The following is a 20273-nucleotide window of genomic DNA, read 5'->3' as shown; positions in this document are numbered from 1 at the left end:
GCTGCTTGAAGTTGAAGACCCGATTAGATTTTTTTTTTTTTCATGACAACTGATTCTAGTTCAAAAGAAACTTCTCTTGGTCACCTCAAAATCTTTGCTGTTGCTTCTGGAATCTCCCTTTCCTTCTTTCAAAATGATGTTTGGAACATTGTTTTACCTAACAGACAACATTTGGGATGTTTGAGAGGCAGCTGGAACATTGTAACGGGAGACTGAACAATGATGATTTGTGGAGTGGGAGAATGAAACCGTAAGGCACGCTGGAGAGGAAGGAAGGAAGGAAGGAAGGAAACTATATGAAACTGCAGGTGGAAACCCCCTAGAAAGCAACGAGGGAGCTTAGATGACTCAGAGGGTGACCAATGTATGAACTAGAAAAAGAGGGGAGCATGTTTATGTGTTTTGAAAGTAGGATGTCTGAATAAAAGATACTGTTTTGAAGAGTAATCCTGAAAGAGATAAGGAAATGAGTAATTCAAGTAATTATATCTTGTGTTCTGGGCATATGGGAAGGTTGAATCTTATGGGATGGTTGGATCTTATGTGTCAGGACTGTGCTTTGATCCGCTTATTATGTCACTGCCCCTCTCCAGGAAACAGATATGAAATACTCATCATCATGGTCATCTTCATGATGAGTGGTGCGGTGGCCTAGAGATGGGAGCTCTTGCCTCACAATCAAGAGGCTGTGAGTTTGATCCTAGGTAGAGGCAGATATTTCTCTCTCTGGGCCCAATGAGAATATATATCTGCTGAAAAAAAAAGCTCTGCATTGGTGACAGGAAGGGCATCCAGCCAGTAAACACTCAGCTCCGTTCAGTTGCCCAGACCCCACCCCGCAAGGGATTATGGGATCATTAAATGATGATGATGGTCATCCTCATGATCATCCTATCATCATCATCACAAAATGACAGACTAGCAGAAGGGGCTTTGGAGATCTTCTAGTCCAACGCACTGCTCAAGCAGGAAACCCTAATACCATTTCAGACAAATGGTTGTCCAATTTCTTCTTTAAAGCCTCCAGTGGAGCACCTACAACTTCTGGTGGCAAGTTTGGATTAATTGTTCTGTCAGGAAATTCCTCTTTAGTTCTAGGTTGGTTCTCCCCTTGATTAATTTCCATCCATTGCTTCTTCTCCTGCCCAGGTGCTTTTGGAGAATAGGCTGACAGTTCCTCTTTGTGGCAGCCCCTCAAATATTGGAACACTGCTATCATGTCACTCCCTAGACCAGGGTGTCAAACTGGTGGCCCATGGGTCAGATGTGTCATGTGTAGGCTACGCCCACCCCAGCTCTGCAAAGGCAAAAAAACCATCACGATATGTCACATGACATCAACATGACGCAGAAAGTTTGACACCTGTGTCCTAGGCCTTCCCTTCATTAAACTAGACATACCCAATTGCTACAACTGTTCTTCATGTTTTAGCCTCCAGTCCCCTAATCATCTTTGTTGCTCTTCTCTGCATTCTTTCTAGAGTCTCAATATCTTTTTTTACATTGCAGCAATCAAAACTGGATGCAATATTTCAAGTATGGTCTTACCAAGGCATTATAAATTACTACTACCTCTTCAGCCTAGGGATAGATTCATCGTCATCATCATCATCACCATCCAACAACTAAAACAGTTGTGTCAGCAGTTAATCAACATACTATAAGAATAGCTAAATATTTAAGTATCTTAAATATATAAACATAGTCTTAACCCTAGATTCATAAGTATTATTAGGATTTCAGTCTCTTTTTCAGCCTTAGGAAGGAGGTGATGGCAAATCATTTCTGAAAAACCTTGTCAATAAAACTGAAGGGACTGGCCCAGGTAGTCAACAAGAGTCAAAAGCTAAGTTGAATACATAAAAAAGTGACTGGTAAATCTGATTGGTTTGGCTCATGGAAGCAGACATTCCGTTTTATGAAGTGTGGGGCTTTTGCCTGGAGAATTAGGGAAATATAATTCTAATGAAAGTTTCTGTATCCTGGTGTTCTAAGTCCTACATAACTCATGAATCTATTTGGTTTAACTTCCTGGAAAATGGATGTCCTTGCATTTTTGCCTTGTTCCAGATAGTTATTAGGAGTTAAGGGAATCATAAAAATACATTGAAATGCTTAAATATTGTTTCAATTTATTTCTAACACAATATATTCCATTCTTTACTACATTGTGAAGGTGATAGAACTGTCCACCTGCAAACATCCCTTCCAGCCATTTTTTTAACAGGAGTGGAGTTTTCCATCAATTGTAAATAAATAGGCAAAGTCGCCTATTCACGGGCATGTGAGAGAAATTGTTTAGGGAAGATGACCTTATAGGTACCATCTGTGGTTCTCCAATTGTGCGCAATTCTGCAATGAAGTATAGGGTTATTTTCTGATTAGGCACACCTATGATTGCATTATTAAGCATATTATTTAGATAAACTGTCCTGTGTCTCAGGCAAGCAGTTGGGTGGGTCCTAGTTTATTATTTAATACAGGGCATACTTGGCCAGTTGGTATCCTATTGTCACCTGTGGGAGTATTTTATTATAGTATACTTTCACATGTAATTGGAAATTGGCGTAAGTAAGCCATACATTCTCCCTACTGGATAGGGTCAATTGGATATTTGCAGACAGTGATAAATTATCAGTTGGCAAACATGCAAGCATTTCCCCCCAGAAAATTAGTTTAAAAAGAGAGCTTTGGTTTAATGAAGTCTGGAGAAAAGGAATATTTTGTGAAATTGCTATGCACAGTAGAAATGTTCAAGTGAACAAGCAGGGTTTTCAAAAACAATAACAAAGGCAAATGCACATATTTCCTATTGTAGATATTCACCCCAAATAAATAAAAAAATGTCATGCTGATTACCTACATTCTCTTAAGAATGAAGTGTCCCTTGTTCTATATTTTATCTCTCAACAGTTCTTCTGCTTCTAATTTACATTATTTGGCTCAGTTGTGCTTCATTAAACTGCTTCCTCTCTTTTTAAAGATATGCTGAACTACTTCTTTCTTCCTGGTTTTTTTTTTAAATGAAACTTTCCGGAGTTAGAAGTCATAGCCTCTTAATAATGAAGTAAAGCGGAAGCATCACTCATGTCCAGTTCCTTGTGGTTAGAATTACTATATTTGCACTGAATACTTGCATCCTGAATTCTCCTCTTTATCTTCATCTTAGACAACAGAACTGTTGTAGTGGGATTTGGTGATTGTGGCAATAGGTTGATTAAATGTGCACATAATCCATACTGCTAAGGTAATTAAAAATAACACAATTAAAATATATGTGTTCACTCCAGCCTTCTGGTTTTCATTTTCTTTTGTGTGTTTTTTAATAACATACATTGGGTTAACACATTTTGTAAAGCCATATTCTGTTTATTTAGCCATATTTGAGAATGGTGCATTAATCTAGTCAATTATAGTTTATTTAAGACTTTCCACAATCATGCACATGGGTTTACAGGTCATTCTGCTAAGCCATGGCTTGTTTAACCAGGGCTTACACACTTATAACCCCAACTTTTTGGACCTGGTGGACATGTTTGGAATTTTGAGAATGTCATGGGCTATCATGTAAGGGTGGACACTAAAAAATCCATTTATCAGATTGCAAAACACTGAAATTGTTCCTCTTAACCCTTTTGTGCATCCCATGATACATTATATCTGGTCATATCACCCCTGTCCTCTTTCTGTACAAATGAACACACTTAAGGAAGACATCAGATGTAGCTACCTACTATTTTGTTTCCTAAGAATGCCTCTGGAATTATGTGGGGCCTTTTGGTACTATTTGGAATAACAATTATGCCTGGGACTCATACTTTGCTTTGCAATATGCTAATTGCATCCATCATTTCTCTCTCCATATGCTAGCTATGAAAGGGAGACTAGCTGGAATCAAAGGAGATACTGCTGGATCAGAGGTGGTATTCATCAGGTTCTGACCAGTTCTGGAGAACCGGTAGTGGAAATTTTGAGTAGTTCGGAGAACCGGAAAATACCGCCTCTGACTGGCCCCACCCCCATCTATGTTCTGCCTCCCGAGTCCCAGCTGATTGGCTAGGTCTTCTTTTGTTGCCCTGTACAGGAGAATGGAGCTGAAGAGCAGGTTAGTGGGGTTGGGAGGGAATGGGGATTTTGCAGTAATCTTGCCCCAGGAGTAGGGAGGGAAAGGGGATTTTACAGTATCCTTCCCCTGCTGTGCCCACCAAGCCATGTCACGCCCACTAAGCCACATTCACAGAACCGGTAGTAAAAAATTTTGAATCCCACCACTATGCTGGAGATATATATATATATATTTGTTTTCTGAGGTTCTCGCGGGTATTTGTATGTGGATCTTTGGTTGTTCGGGTTTTCTCCCGCATAAGATTCAAAGTATCTAGGCAACGTTTCGATGAAATTCATCGAGATCATAAAGAAACAAAACTTACAACCCAGCGACCTACTAGTAAGCTTCGATGTCATATCCCTCTTCACCCAAGTACCAATAAAAGAAGCCTTGACAGCCATCCAAAACAAATACAACCCCCTCAAGCACATCCTAGATCTGACCAACCACTGCCTATCCAATACATACTTCACCTACAATGGACAAAAATACAAACAAATAGAAGGAGCACCCATGGGATCACCCCTCTCACCTGTCATCACAAACCTCTACATGGAACACTTTGAAACACAAGCTCTAGAAAAATACGACCACAAACCCAAACTCTGGCTCAGATACGTAGATGACACCTTCATAATCTGGCCACATGGGAAAGAAAAACTGAACAACTTCCTCACACACCTCAACAGCCTACACCCCAAAATACAATTCACCATGGAAACAGAAGCCAACGATCAACTTCCCTTCCTAGATGTCTTGGTATACAAAAGATCCAATGGCTCCCTAGGACACACCATCTACCAGAAGAAAACACATACAAACCACTATCTACATGCACTCTCACACCACCACCCAGCACAGATCAATTCCGTAACCAAAACACTCATCTCCAGAACAAAATGCTTAGCCGATGAACAACACCAAAAAACCGAACTACACACTCTCACCAACGTACTTACAGCCAATGGATTCCAAAGACACAAGATTACCCACCTAATCCAAAAAGAAACCCCAACCAAAATCCAAGACAGAGAACAAGAAAACGGCAAAGCCCTCCTCCCATATATAAAAGGCACTACAGACAGAATTAGCAAGATCCTCCAAAAACACAACATTAAAACAGCATTCTGCACAAACAGAAAAATATCCACCATCCTAAGAAACCCCAAAGACAAAGTCGAATTAGAAAACCAAGGAGTATACGAAATCCCCTGCACTGCCTGCCCTGCCACATACATTGGACAGACTAACAGAAGAATAAGTGCACGCATTGAAGAACATAAGAACTCAATCAAAAAAGAAGAAACGACCTCTTCCCTGGTCCAACACCTCAAAGCCACAGGACATGAAATTGACTTTAAAAATACCAGAACTATTGCCAAAACCGAACACTTCAACAGCAGAATAATCAGAGAAGCCATAGAAATAGAAAAACGCCCACACAGCATGAACAAACGAGATGATACCTCCCACCTCCCAGCCATTTGGAAACCCGCCCTCATGAACAGACGAGTACCTAACATGAAGAATGACACCAGACCCACACCCATCAGAGCCACACAAGATGCCACCACCACACTCCCATATAGAAAACAGACTCACACCCACTCAGAAGATGAGACACGACCAGGGACCAGAAGCTACACTGCAACCTCATCACTGCCCACTTCAAACCCCTCCGAGCCATACATGAAGCAGGCCGACACCCACTATGGAGATGCAGCGCGACCTCGAACTCGAAGCCGGGCAGCAGGAAATCCAGCCAATCAGAACACGGCCAACCCCCAACCAATCAAAACACAGCCAGGCCCCCCACCAATGAGAAGACACCCCACCCAATCAGAACACAGTCAAGCCCCACCCAATCAAGTCCCACCCCCACTGGCAGTTGGAAAGAAAAAGCAGCTGCAATTTCACATCACTCTGAAAAGCAAGAACCGAAGACAGAGGCCTGATGATGATGAATGAGACTTCATCAAACGTTGCCTAGATACTTTGAATCTTACGCGGGAGAAACCCGAACAACCAAAGATCCACACACACACACACATATATATATATATATATATATATATATATATATATATATATATATATATATATATATATATATATATATATATATATTTGTTTTCTGAGGTTCTCGCGGGTATTTGTATGTGGATCTTTGGTTGTTCGGGTTTTCCCGCGTAAGATTGAAGTATCTAGGCAACGTTTGATGAAGTCTCATTCATCATCTTCAGGCTTCTGTCTCCGGCTCTGTGCTTCTCAGAGTAATGTGAGATTGCAGCTGCTTCCTCATTTTAACTGCCAGTGGGGTGGGACTTGATTGGGAGGGGCTTGGCTGTGTTCTGATTGGGTGGGGGTGTGTTCTCATTGGTAGGGGGTTTGGCTGTGTTCTGATTGGTTGGGGGTTAGCCGTATTCTGATTGGTTGGAGGCGTGTTCTGTTCAGGTGGGGCTTGGTTGTGCTCAGGTTAGTCTTAGTTGTTGGGGATTTGAGCTGGTGAGTTGTGATCTTGCTGTTTGGCTTCTAGTACGTGGTCCTGCTGCATCTTCATAGTGGGTGTCGGTTTGCTTCATGTATGGCTCAGAGGGGTTTGAAGTGGGTAGTGATGCAGCTGCAGTGCAGCTTCTGGTCCATGGTCGTGTCTCATTTTCTGAATGGGTGGGAGTCTGTTTTCTATATGGAAGTGTGGTGGTGGCATCTTGTGTGGCTCTCATGGGTGTGGGTCTGGTGTCCTTCTTCATGTTAGGTACTCGTCTGTTCATGAGGGCGGGTTTCCAAATGGCTGGAAGGCGGGAGGTGTCATCTCGTTTGTTCATGCTGTGTGGGCGTTTTTCTATCTCTATGGCTTCTCTGATTATTCTGCTGTTGAAGTGTTCGGTTTTGGCGATAGTTCTGGTATTTTTAAAATCAATTTTATGTCCTGTGGCAAAGCGGCAAAGCCCTCCTCCCATATATAAAAGGCACTACAGACAAAATTAGCAAGATCCTCCAAAAACACAACATCAAAACAGCATTCTGCACAAACAGAAAAATATCCACCATCCTAAGAAACCCCAAAGACAAAATCAATTAGAAAACCAAGGAGTATACGTAAATCCTGCACTGCCTGCCCTACCACATACATTGGACAAACTAACAGAAGAATAAGTGCACGCATTGAAGAACATAAGAACTCAATCAAAAAAGAAGAAACGACCTCTTCCTGGTCCAACACCTCAAAGCCACAGGACATAAAATTGATTTTAAAAATACCAGAACTATCGCCAAAACCGAACACTTCAACAGCAGAATAATCAGAGAAGCCATAGAGATAGAAAAACGCCCACACAGCATGAACAAACGAGATGACACCTCCCCGCCTTCCAGCCATTTGGAAACCCGCCTCATGAACAGACGAGTACCTAACATGAAGAAGGACACCAGACCCACACCCATGAGAGCCACACAAGATGCCACCACCACACTTCCATATAGAAAACAGACTCCCACCCATTCAGAAAATGAGACACGACCATGGACCAGAAGCTGCACTGCAGCTGCATCACTACCCACTTCAAACCCCTCTGAGCCATACATGAAGCAAACCGACACCCACTATGAAGATGCAGCAGGACCACGTACTAGAAGCCAAACAGCAAGATCACAACTCACCAGCTCAAATCCCCAACAACTAAGACTAACCTGAGCACAACCAAGCCCCCACCTGAACAGAACACGCCTCCAACCAATCAGAACACGGCTAACCCCCAACCAATCAGAACACAGCCAAACCCCTACCAATGAGAACACACCCCACCCAATCAGAACACAGCCAAGCCCCCTCCAATCAAGTCCCACCCCCACTGGCAGTTAAAATGAGGAAGCAGCTGCAATCTCACATTACTCTGAGAAGCACAGAGCCGGAGACAGAAGCCTGAAGATGATGAATGAGACTTCATCGAAACGTTGCCTAGATACTTCGAATCTTACGCGGGAGAAAACCCGAACAACCAAAGATCCATATATATATATATATATATTTATTTATTTATTTATTTATTTATTTATAATATATAAATATTAAAATATGTTAAAAATATGCTTGAATGTTCCAGCTTCATATTTATTTCCATCCTCACATAGTAAAGAAGGGAATTACAAGTGAAAAGTGTACTTTTTGGGAATGCTCATCCATCTTGACTCATGACTTAGTTGAAAAACCCTTGATAAGGTTCAAAGGAAACAATTGCCTGATATAGTTTGCAGTTATAGTTTAACATAATTGATTTCAATTATGTTCTAGATTCTGAGTAAGTAATACATGGCCCTTCAGAAGTTGTCATATCTTTCGAGATCCGGTTTGAGCTTCTTTGGCGACAGACCGAAATCTGCAATTGTGTGCAGTTTCAATCTGTGCTCGCCGCTGGAGCACCCTGAGCTGGCTGGTTTGGAGGCTAAGCCACCCCTTAGAGGTGGTGAAGAAGGGGGAAACTTCCAGCAGGGTCGAGGAGAGCCGCATCTCTCCTCCCCAGCTGGCCATTACTCCCTTTTCCAAAGGTGGTTGCAGCAGTGGTCAGAAATGGCCACCTCAGAGAAGAACTCGACCGGAAAAGAATGTGTAGGAGGAAGATAAGAAGAGAAAGTTTTTGGCTGACCTGGTCGAACTGGAAAAACAGCAGTACAAAGTACCCTGGAATTTGAATTATAAAGAACAACATTGTTCCCAAAGAAGACTTTGAAGCTGCAAATGAGAGAGAGAAGGGAAAGGATTTGGTTTTTTTTCTTTTCTTCCCTATATTGACAACTGAGATTTAAGCAAGAAATTGGCAAAAATCTACTTTGACAGTAACAGGTATTTAAGCTGAAAATAAAATGTCAAAGGGATAATAAAGATTTCTGGATTCTCAAAAACTTTTAAAAGAAGGAAAAAAACAAAAGGGTGGGATCTGGAAAAAGGGAGGAGACCACCTGGAAGTGAAAGTAATTAACAGTGTAACTTTAACAAGATTCCTAAAATATACATTTTAACTGAAACTTTGTAACAAGATAAGAGAACCTCAGAAAGAGAAAGTGGGGAAAAAAAGCAAGAAGAAACAGCTTTGGATTATTTTGATTACTTGGTGATTTTTGGATTTTTGGCTATTGGATCTAAAGGACTAAAATTAATCAGGTGATTGTTTAAAAGTTTTTAAAATTGTATCACTTTTGGAAGAATTGAGAATGGAACTTAAAAAACAGAAAGAAGATGCACAAGAAGGAAGAGGTTCTTTTGGCTTCGTATTTCAATTTTTAGAAATGGAGATCCTGAACTATGAGAAACAACAAGAAATGCCTGTAGAACAAGAAGGGTGGGACAAAGAAGAAGCCATCTTCAATGACCAAGTATTTCTATGTGGGGAAAAGAAAGGAAAGGGGGGAAAGAGAGTGAAAAATTTAAGATCCAAAAAACAAATCCAAAAAAAGAATAGTTTGAAAAGTAATTATAACATTAGGAAGAAACAGAAGAGAGGATTACAGAAGAGAGAATCAGAATTAGAGAGAGAAGGTGTTAAAAAGGGAAGGAAGAAGAAGAGGGAGAAGAGGGAAAGGAAAAGAAATTATAAAGGACAGAACCAGGACATAGAGAAACAGGGAAAATGTACAAGACACAGAGATAATGGGTGAAAACTTAATTGAAAGGAGGATTCTGCAAGGGTACATAAGATAGTATTGTTATATTAGAAATAGAAATGAACTTTGAAAATATGAAACAAGTGTGCTTAAAATGATAAATAAAATACTAATTGTAATGTAATGTTTAATAAATAAATGAAATAAAGAGAATGAGAGAATGAAATTAGGAAAAGAGGGGAACATTTTAATTATTATAAATGTGTTATAAAAATTAAGTGAAGAGGAATATGAAAGAAACATGAAAAAATTATGGAAACATTATAAATGTTCCTAGAAGTATGATATCCTATTGAAAAGGAATGTTAAAGATGTCAAAGATTATAACTAACATTAATGATAGAGCTGAATTGGAATAGAATAAGTATTTTATTTATTATTGTTATATATATATTTTCTCTTTAAGAACTTAGTGCGTATTTTAAGAATGTACCAAGCAGAATTCGACTGGAAGTTATGTGTTATATTGAATGTTATAATTGTAAAGGCATAAATTGAAGTTTAAATAAGATTTTGTTTAATGAGAAAAGAAAATATGAAATTGAAATAGGACAGTCAAAAGTATAAATATGATGACTAGAAAGTTATTGAAACTTAGAAAAAGAAATATATATAATTGAATTTAGAAAGGAATGAGATAATTAAAAGTGAGATTGAGAAAACTAAGGAAAGGGAAAAATTATTTAGAAAATGTTAAAATAGTAATAAGATATGGAATAGAACACAAAGATGAATATGAAATTGAATTTGTGTCTGTATGGAGAAGTCTGTCAGGGAATTGTTCAGCAGTGTCCAAATGGAGTCAGAGATGCTGACACGAACTTGCAGTTTTATATAAATAAATATATTTACAGTAAATAAGATAGGCAAACAGGAACATCACCAGGTAAATCAGGAGGAACATTATGAGGTAAATCGCACACAGGAAAAAGGCGGGAAACAAGAAAATTCCTTTTTTTCATTCACAGCAACCAAGCACAGCTAAGATTCCCTCATGCAGTGGTCAGCTCTCTTCAACCAATTAGCTGTAATGGTGTGTTTTTACTCATTGTCCAACCCTTCACTGCTCCAGCTATTAAATTTTAAATAACTTAACACAGTTGTTCAGATCTGCTTGGATGTGGACTCCAACTAGGCAGCTCCAAACGAAATGCTTAGAGGATAACCTTGTGCAATTATCTGAATTGAATTTCTGATTCCTGAAATAGTGGGAAAAGTCTTCTAAGCTGTGAATTGGCTTCTTGTTTATTAGTTCCAGGTCTTCACTGGATTGTGAAGATGGCTTGAGAATTTATCTATATTTGGGTCCATGTGATGGTTACAGACCCACCAAAGGAAGGACTGATCCCTCAGGCTTAAAAACCTTATCAAGGAGCCATAGCTGGATCCAACTCTTCTGGACAGCTATCATCTCTAACAATCCCAAGGTTGTTGAGAAGGTAGTCAAACAACAGTGCCAGGGGTTCTTAGTAGAGACCGATGATCTGGACATATTTAAGTCAGGTTTTAAATCAAGACACAGGAGATAGCATTGGTTGCACTTGTCAATGAACTTTGGCAGCTTTTCATACTGTCAACCATGGTACCCTTCTGGCCAACTGTGGAGGTTGGGAGTGGGAGATGGTTGGGGTCAGTTCTCTCCTTCCTCTATGGTTGGTTCCAGTTAGATTGGGGGAGAAGGGGAAAAATCATATCCCCTGCCCATTAATTATGGATGCCTTGGGGCTTAACACTCACACTGATCCTATTCAACAGTCAATGAGGTCATCCATAGATCCTAGCCTGGTACCCTCAATATGGAGATGATATCCAATTGTAAATCTTGACCCTGGCCATCTGCTATCAATATCCTATCCAAGTGTCTGGATGCTGTCGTTTCTAGATGAGAAGTAACAGTTTCAGGTACAATCCTGCTGAAACTAAACAGCTGCTCCCTTGGATTTTTTTTTTCCAGCTTTGGTCTCAGATGGGGTAAATAGTTCCCTCTTTGAGATTAGCATACACCTTAGGGTCATTCCTGAACTCACAACACCTGCTCAAAAAGCAGGTAGCAGCTATGGCCACAAAGATTTTGCACAGGTCTACCTTGTGTACCAATTGTGATCATTCTTGACAGTCCCCCATGCCTTAATCACCTCATGGTTGTCCTACTGCAACATGCTTTACAAGGGACACCCTTGAAGATCACCCAGAAGCTATAGCTTCTTCAAAGTGTAGTAGCATGAGAAGTGATTTGGTGCATCTCAATATGTCCGTGTGTCATTCCATGCTTCATGAGCTGCCTTGGTTGTCCTTTCGCTTCCAGGTATGATTCAAAGTGCTGGTTGCTACCTAAAAAGCCCTTCGTGCCACAGAGCTTGGATATTTGAGGGACTGCCTGTTTTCAGTGGTATCTGCCCATCCACAAAACCAGGCACAATTGGGGGGTTCTGGGTCCTCTCTATCAACCAATATCCTGTATTATATCCCCTAAGCCTACGTTTTCTGCTGTGGCATCTGCCCTCTGGATATTTGCTCAGCTCCCATCCTACAAGAGTTCTGTTAAGTTGTGGAAAACATGATTGGGCTCCTAGGCTTGGGGTTGGGTCAGGTTCTTGAGCCGCTAAAGGATTTTTGTGTGTGATGCAATGTGTGTTCATTCAGGGCACGCATACTCTTTTCTTTTCATTTTCTCTTTGTAAGTCTCCCAGAGAGTTAGGTCAAATTTAGGAACAGTAGTGGGGGTGAATTTAAAATTGTTTAAAGGAGTTTGCTATCAGAAAGTACTGTTTCCTCATTCTACAGCATCTGAACGCATTTTCCTAGTTATTCTAAAATGCAGGTTTATTTTGTTTCTCTAAAACTTCTTTAAACTGAATTGGTGAAAAATAAAACCAGCATGCTAATAAATACTGTTTGAAAATAATACACGTATTGCTAAAACTAAACAGGTGAGGAAATGCACAGATTTGAAAACCCTTCACTAGATTTAGATTAATATCCCAATTTTAGTTTCAAGGTACTACATATAGTATGAGGGTCTTGCCTCCTAATTTCCCTACAACGACGATCCAGTGAGATGAGTTGGGCCAAGAAAAAGTGACTGACTCAAGGTCACTTGGATAGCTTTTATTTATTTATTTTATTTATTTGATTTGTCAATTGCTTACAAGATAATAGGTATAAGTATATACATAGCTATGAATACATGAAATGGGTACATATAAGAAAAATAAAAGAAACAATAGGACAGGGACGGTAGGCACGTTGGTGCGCTTATGCACGCCCCCTATAGACCTCTTAGGAAAGGGGTGAGGTCAATAGTAGACAGTCTAAGGTTAAAGTTTTTGGGGTTTGAGGAAGAAACCACAGAGTCAGGTAGAGTATTCCAGACATTGACCACTCTGTTGCTGAAATAGTATTTCCTGCAATCAAGTTTGGTGCGGTTAACCTTGAGTTATTATCTATTGTGCGCTCTTGTATTGTTATGGTTGAAGCTGAAGTATTCATTGACAGGTAGGACATTGCAATGTATGATTTTATATACCATACTTAGATCAGACCGAAGACGGCGTAATTCAAAGTTTTCTAGGTCTAGAATTTCAAGTCTGGTGGCAGAAGGTATTCTACAATGAGTAGAGTGGTGAACTCTTCTTGTGAAATATTTCTGGACTTTCTCAACTGTGCTAATATCAGATATGTAATATGGGTTCTAGACTGATGAGCTGTATTCGAGTATTGGTCTAGCAAATGTTTTGTATGCTCTAGTTAGTAGTGTGATATTACCAGAGAAAAAGCTACGTAGGATTAGGTTAACAACTCTTAATGCCTTTTTGGCTATGTAGTTACAGTGGGCTCTAGCACTTAGATCATTAGAGATGAGTATTCCAAGGTCCTTTACAGCAGGGGTCCCCAACCACCAGGCCGCAGACCGGTACCGGTCTGTGGAACATTTCCTACTGGGCCGCCGGTTTGCTGGGCGCTGCCATCTTGTTTGACGAGAAAGTGCTTCCGGGTGAGCTTTTCCGGTTGGAAAGCGGCGTTTGGGTCCTGAAGGAATCCTCGCACCTTAGTTTCATTGAAGGGGCGGGCTTCGAACGAAACTAAGGCGCGAGAATTCTTTCAGCACCCAAGGCAAGGCGAGCCGAGCGACCGTCCCAAAGCTGTCCCAAAGTGAAGCCCATCAACAAAGGTACAAAGGAGGAGTTGAAGGTGGCGGGGAGAAGTGGGGGGCGGCTGGCTGGCCGGTCGCTCGGCTCGCCTTGCCCTGTCATGCATGCTGATGCCGGTACCGGGCTGTGGATCATTTTGTGATGCCGGTACCAGGCCGTGGCACAAAAAAGGTTGGGGGCCACTGCTTTACAGAGCTTGGATCATCAACAAGATCTTGACTATTCAGTTTGTATTTTATTTTCTGTTTTTTTTTTTGCCAATATGTAACACAGAGCATTTATTTTTTGAGATTTGAAGTTGCCATTTGTTTGACCATTCTGATACATAGTCAAGATCTTTTTGAAGGGTAGCAGTATTGTCTGTGGTATTGAACAGCTTTACATCATCAGTGAAAAGAATGCAGTTGCTCTTAATATGATCACAGAGGTCATTTATGTAGAGTATGAAGAGAGTTGGTCCTAGAACACTGCCTTTAGTAGCTTTTAGGCCTAATGAAAGTCTAAAATGCCTAGTCTCACAATGTCTAGTTCAACATCTTCACGACTGCATTAAATGGGCTCTCAGATGTTAATAAACATATAGATATAGTACATGTGCATTGAAATGTCTTTATCCCACCTCATGTAATGGCCTTTTCACATTGCTGGAACGAAGTGCTAGCTTCTTATCCTTGAGCTGGCAGAAAAAGATATCCCCATGACATTTGCTGTTCCTTTGGTTGACCTGTCCTCTTCCATGGCCTCAGTTTCAAGCTGCTGGGAGGCAGGTAACAACTTGAAAGACATCCTGGACCTTGAGGCTTTCATTGGGCTGTGTTGGGGAAACATTTCTCTATATTGGTATGGGTGTATGTGCAATGGCTCAGCAGTAAAAAGATGCCAAACTTGTCAGCTGGAAAGCTGACTCCCTGGGTTCGAGACCCAAGCGCCAGATGACAGGATGAGTGCCCATTACTCACCCCAGTTCCCGGCAACCTAGCAGTTCGAAAGCATGCAAATGTGAGTAGATAAATAGGTATTACTTTGGTGGGAAGGTAATTGCATTCCATGTGCCTTGGGGTATAGTCATGCTTGCCACATGACCACGGGAAATGTCTTGGAAAATGCTGAGTCGACTACGAAACAGAGATGAGCCCCGCCCCCTAGAGTTGGACATGACTGAACAGGGGAAAACTTTTACCTTTATCTTTTTTATATATTTATAGCTCAGTGTCTCATAAACATGGGAATGTGGATGAAATGAAGGCTACGTCATGAGGGCGTAGCCAGAAAAAAAAAGTGACCTGGGAATGTTTGCCCTGTTGAGGTAAAAGGAGGGAAAGCCCCTGAAACTGGTTAAACAGAACAATTCAGATTATAATCTAATTGTAGTATCGGATTTATTATCAAGGAATGTCACATGACTGCAAATGAATCACTAAAGGAAGACCAAGAAAGCAAATATCAGTTTAATACATTGAAAATTTCACAGCAGTTACAGTAATAAACAGTGAACTATCTCTCACTGTGATGTAAAAAGAGACTCAAAATATTTATGATATGATTCATTTTGCAGAAACTCGTTCAAATGTCTCCACAGAGTGTGGACTGTTTTCACATTCTCTAGAATTATTTTTTAATTAGGCTTGATAGTGGGGGGGGGGGGGGGAGGAAGGAAGGAAGGAAGGAAGGAAGGAAGGAAGGAAGACTATACGTGTGTTGTGTGTCCCTCTTTGTCTAGAGACAGACTGAGCTTTCATTTCAGACATGAAGGGCTTAGATGTGGAGTTTTCTTTCAAAGTCTTAAGTTTCGTCTTATATTTGCAGTGACTAATTAATTGACTTTCAAGTTTCCATCTAAAAATTCAGTCAAGTAAAAAATCCTCTGGCAAAAATAACTGCCTTCATGTTTATATTCCACCCGCTCCTATCTTTAACAAAGAAATACTGTCCAACAGTGGACTTTTGGACTCTATCTTACCTACAGCAAAACCAAGCAAAGCTGATACTGTCCAATGCCAGCAAAGACCTTTTCAGAGCATTTCCCTGTTGCTAAATTGTCACTTCCAAGAGTAACTAAATGAATGTCTGTAAGATGAAGGCTTCCTGTATATCTGCTGCACTGAGCTCACTCACTACTGGCCTCTAATCTTTTCTCTGACATAATAGATCGCCAAACCTAAAAGATTTTACAGACTTTGTGGCATTTAGTAACGCTGTCCCATTAGGGAGGAAAATTCTATGCTGACACTAATGGTTTAAGGATCCTTCCCTCATGGGCTGGGAAAGAGATGAAGACAGTATCATAGGAACGTGGCAGAAAACAGGGCATTCATCTCTTAAACCATGACGATGCAGGGATTGTCTGCTTTCTGTCACCCTCCCATATGGGAAGAGGGGGCTTCTGTACTTCCGAGTCAGAACTAGGAAAACTGCAGAGTCTCAAAGGTGGTGTAGAGGTTAAGGTGTGTGACTTAGGACATGGGGGTCATGGAAAATCACTGGGGGACTTTGGGTTAGCCACTTTCTCTTAGTCTGACCCACATTGTGGGTAACGGTGGAAGAAGAGGCAGGATTACCTCCTTGAGCAGCCCAAGGAATGGCAAGATATAAGGAAGAAATACAGAATAACGGAAGGGACTTTGGAGGTCTTCTAGTCCAACCTTCTGCTCAAGCAGGAGATCTGGACAAATTTATAAAGCGGCAAAACATGTATTCACTCTGTGGTCTCTTTCTCTCCTGTTTTTTTTTGCAGCAGAAAGAAACAGCTTATGACCACAATTGAGCACAGAATTTATGTTGCTAACTGAGAAATTTGTTAAGTGAGTTTTGCCCCATTTTACCGCTTTCCTTGCCACTGTTGTTAAGTGAATCACTGTAGTTGCTAAATTAGCAACATGGTTGTTTAAGTGAACCTGGCTTCCCCATTGACTTAGCTTGTCACTGACCCCGGTAATCACATGACCCTGGGACCCTGCAACCATCATAAATATGAGCCAGTCCACAAACATCCGAGTGTTAATCACCCGGATGCAATGAACCTAAGTGTGAAAAATGGTGATAAGTCGCTTTTCTTCAGTGCCGTGGTAATTTTGAACGGTCACTAAAGCAACTGTTATATGTTGAGGATTGCTCATATTATGATGGAGGAGAGACCTGAGCTAACCTATTAATCCCATCTCCTCTTATGCGTCCAAGATCCATGATTTCAAAGCCTTCTCTGTCTTGGTTCTGTGATTCACTTTGGAAAACAGAAGGATTAACAAATGCGGTGGCAGCAGGAAAAAATATTTTGCTTTTGTGTTTGGGTAGTGTCACTGTATATATTGTTATAAGAATGTTTTTGTAGAGATTAAGTACTTTGCCCTCTTGCTGAGTGTTTTGCAAAAAGCACATGGACTTTACAGGACATCCGGACTCCTGTTTAAGTTTATTGCTCTAACGGGGGTGGAAAAGCCATGAATCATTTTGGAATTCATTCAGACTGTTAATATAATAATGCATGTGCAAAATAAAAACATGACCCTTTTATTGATTGTAAACTATAAATCACCAGGCAGTACCCATTATTTTCAGCTTTTAATATATATTTTTTTAATGTGAACTCATTGAGATTGTCTGCCTGCAGTTTTCCTAACCTCAAAACTTTAAAACGTGTCCTAAATTAAAAATACTTTGTTCAGAACACGATAGATATTGAAGATGAACTCTCTTAAAAGCCATTTAAACCGTGAAACTGACAGGTCCAACCACAGTTGTTGCTATTATTCAAGGAGGCATAGGATCCCTTTGCCACTTTTCTTTGACATCAACAATTAAGTACGTGTAGCTTGGATAAGAGAGGTGGTCTTTTTCTTAATTTGGCAGTTATTGCTAGATAACTGTAATTATTTCTTCATGGTAAAAAAAAGTCCATTTTTTTCCTGCACAGGTAGCTGCCCATAACTTGCATGATTTTTAAAAAAAATGGCAAGCTGGGTAAACTAGATGCATAATAAAATATTTTCTCCCCCTTCCTATGTTTTAAAAATATATTCTCTGTATTGCTTCCTAAACTGGCAAAGCATTCCATATTGACATTTTGGTAGCAGGACTGATTTATTGAAAACATCAACTACAGCTGCAACTGCGGAGAACAATTCTTTCCCAGATGTACCTGTTCTTTTCTTTTTTGAATATAGAACATGATCTTTGTGTATAGGGGATTATTGTTACTTGATCAGTTGTAATATTAATCACTCCTATATTCACAATCTATTTTGCTCCTGCTCAATTATGTCAACAGAAAGCTTAACTAAATACAGTAGTAGTGGAGTTTCACATCCATCTGTCAAAATATGGGAGGTAATCCAGAAATCAGTTTTTTTAAAAAAAAAAATCTCAATATTAACTACAGAATTTTTTTTTAAGAAAAAAAATACATTTGTGCAAATTTCTCTTTCTGGAAGAATTATGTCCAAGATGTGTTTATATCTGCTTGGTATCAGAATTGGCAGGAAGTTTTTCAGAAAAACCCCTGTGTCCTTCCGTCCTTGGAACATTAAAAAACTCCTTCTGGAATGAGTCACTGGTCTCTGTGGTTAGTCTCTCCTCAATAGAGAAAAGATTTTGTGTGATCCCCATGTAGTTAAGCAGCTCAGATATATTCTACTTTGTACCTAACTTCCTGTGGAGGTTTTTCTTTCTTTTTGGGGGGGAGCGGGGGGGAAGGTAAGAAGGTTATTTTTACAGTAAGCATACTTTTTTTAAAAAAAAAAGTGTCACCAATTATGCTTGTTCTCTGCATGATATCGTTAAGAAAAGCAATGAGTGCTGAAAATGAATGTTCTTGATGAAAAGCACAACTTACTGTTGTGGTTTGCTGGCAGCCTGTGCAGACAGTGGCGGAATTGGACAGTGGGGAAGAAAGGGGATCAGTCCTGGAGTCTGGAGAGGACTCGGATGAGGGTCCTGCAACCAATGCAGAGGTGAGGCCAGGACCATCTGGGAGTGCTGCCTCCGGAGCCTTTGAAGTTTGGCAGCAGCGAGGCAGAGGACCCAGGGGAGCCTGTTCCCAGTGCATGTGTGTGCAGAGCTGCTAGAAGGCGAGAGCAGCTGAAACAAAAGGGGCGACTTGGGAGTAAGGCTGGGAGGTGATTGCCCCTCCCATAAGGGATAAAGGACAGGCAAAGATGTTGAAATCTTTGCAGGAAGCAAAGTCATTCGTTTGGTTCAGATTCATTCTTGAAGCTCTTTGTACTTCGGTTGTTTTTTTTTTTCTAGTTCATTTGACACTTCTGTTATTGGCAGGACATCACAGGAAAGAAAGGTGGGTGCTTATCTCGAGGGACTGTTTGAGATTCCTTACCGGCTGGGAATGAAAATAATTCCCAGAATTGCAATAAAACAAGACTTGTTTTTAAAATAAGCGTATGCATAATTACAGTCTCAGAAGCCTTGGTCAGAACACTTACATTATAAGAACATAAGTACAACTCTGGTAGATTGGACCCATGGCCAACCAGCTGCCTAAGGAAGCCCAGGAGATGGCCTTCAGGAGCAGTCACTCTGCTATCAAGGCTCATAGCATTGTCCCTCCTGATTTCCACGAATTGGTTGTATCGTGAAAAACAAAAACAAAACAAAGCACCAAGCTGGTAGCCAGCATCACATCTTTTGGTAGCAAATTCCAAAGAAATTCCCATTTCTTTTCAGAGAATGGTATATCTGTTTAACACAGTCGGTAAGAACTTTCTTCACTTAGTAGGCAAATTTTGAGACTGTTGTGATTGCCCACACAAAATGTCTTCATGGAAAGGATTGAAGGGGATGGGTGTGATGGAAAATACAACTCTCAAGCCAGACAGTAGGTCAGAGAAACGGTTTCTTCTCAGACTTTTGGTCCTCTCTTCCTCAATTGCTTTCTGTTATCAAGATTACACGTATCTTATTCTGAGCATGTGGACACACTTTCTACACAGACTAGTTGAAAGCACCCCTCTGTAGGAGATGACCACAGTGAGCCAGAGGGCAGGGTCAAGTGCATCATCAGTACATTGTGTCAACAAGAGAACTTTACAATACATCTTTATATATATATATCCATTTGAACTATCTGGATCTCCTGATTTTCCTGGCACTTGACACCATCATTGTGACCTTCTAAGAATGGGCAATCAAATATAAATCTGGATAATTTTGCTGAACATTTCAGTGTGCAAGCTACTCATTTCTTAATCAAACAATTGTTTACCAAAAAGTCAAATCTGGTATGGTGGGAAGGTGTTACAGAGGGAGTCTTTGGGCACACTTGTAACCAGAGGCACAAGGTTTAGTTAGAGCAACAAATAGGCAGACAATTACTAAATGGTAGTCAATAGATCTAGAAAACCTCACAA

General features: G+C 40.4%; 1 long non-coding RNA gene across 1 annotated transcript in view; it reads left to right on the top strand.

Moving 5' to 3' along the window:
• LOC148127264 (uncharacterized) overlaps positions 1-20273 on the top strand; it is an 80041-nt gene that overhangs the window by 37709 nt on the left and 22059 nt on the right. The gene's annotated exons all lie outside the window — the stretch shown is intronic.

This window comes from Pseudonaja textilis, chromosome 2 (genome assembly GCF_049901715.1).
Source record: "Pseudonaja textilis isolate UNSWEBS1 chromosome 2, rPseTex1.2, whole genome shotgun sequence".
In the NCBI taxonomy this organism is placed as follows: Eukaryota; Metazoa; Chordata; class Lepidosauria; order Squamata; family Elapidae; genus Pseudonaja; species Pseudonaja textilis.
The sequence above is the reverse complement of the archived record's forward strand: the minus strand, read 5'-3'. Positions and strand labels throughout refer to the sequence as shown.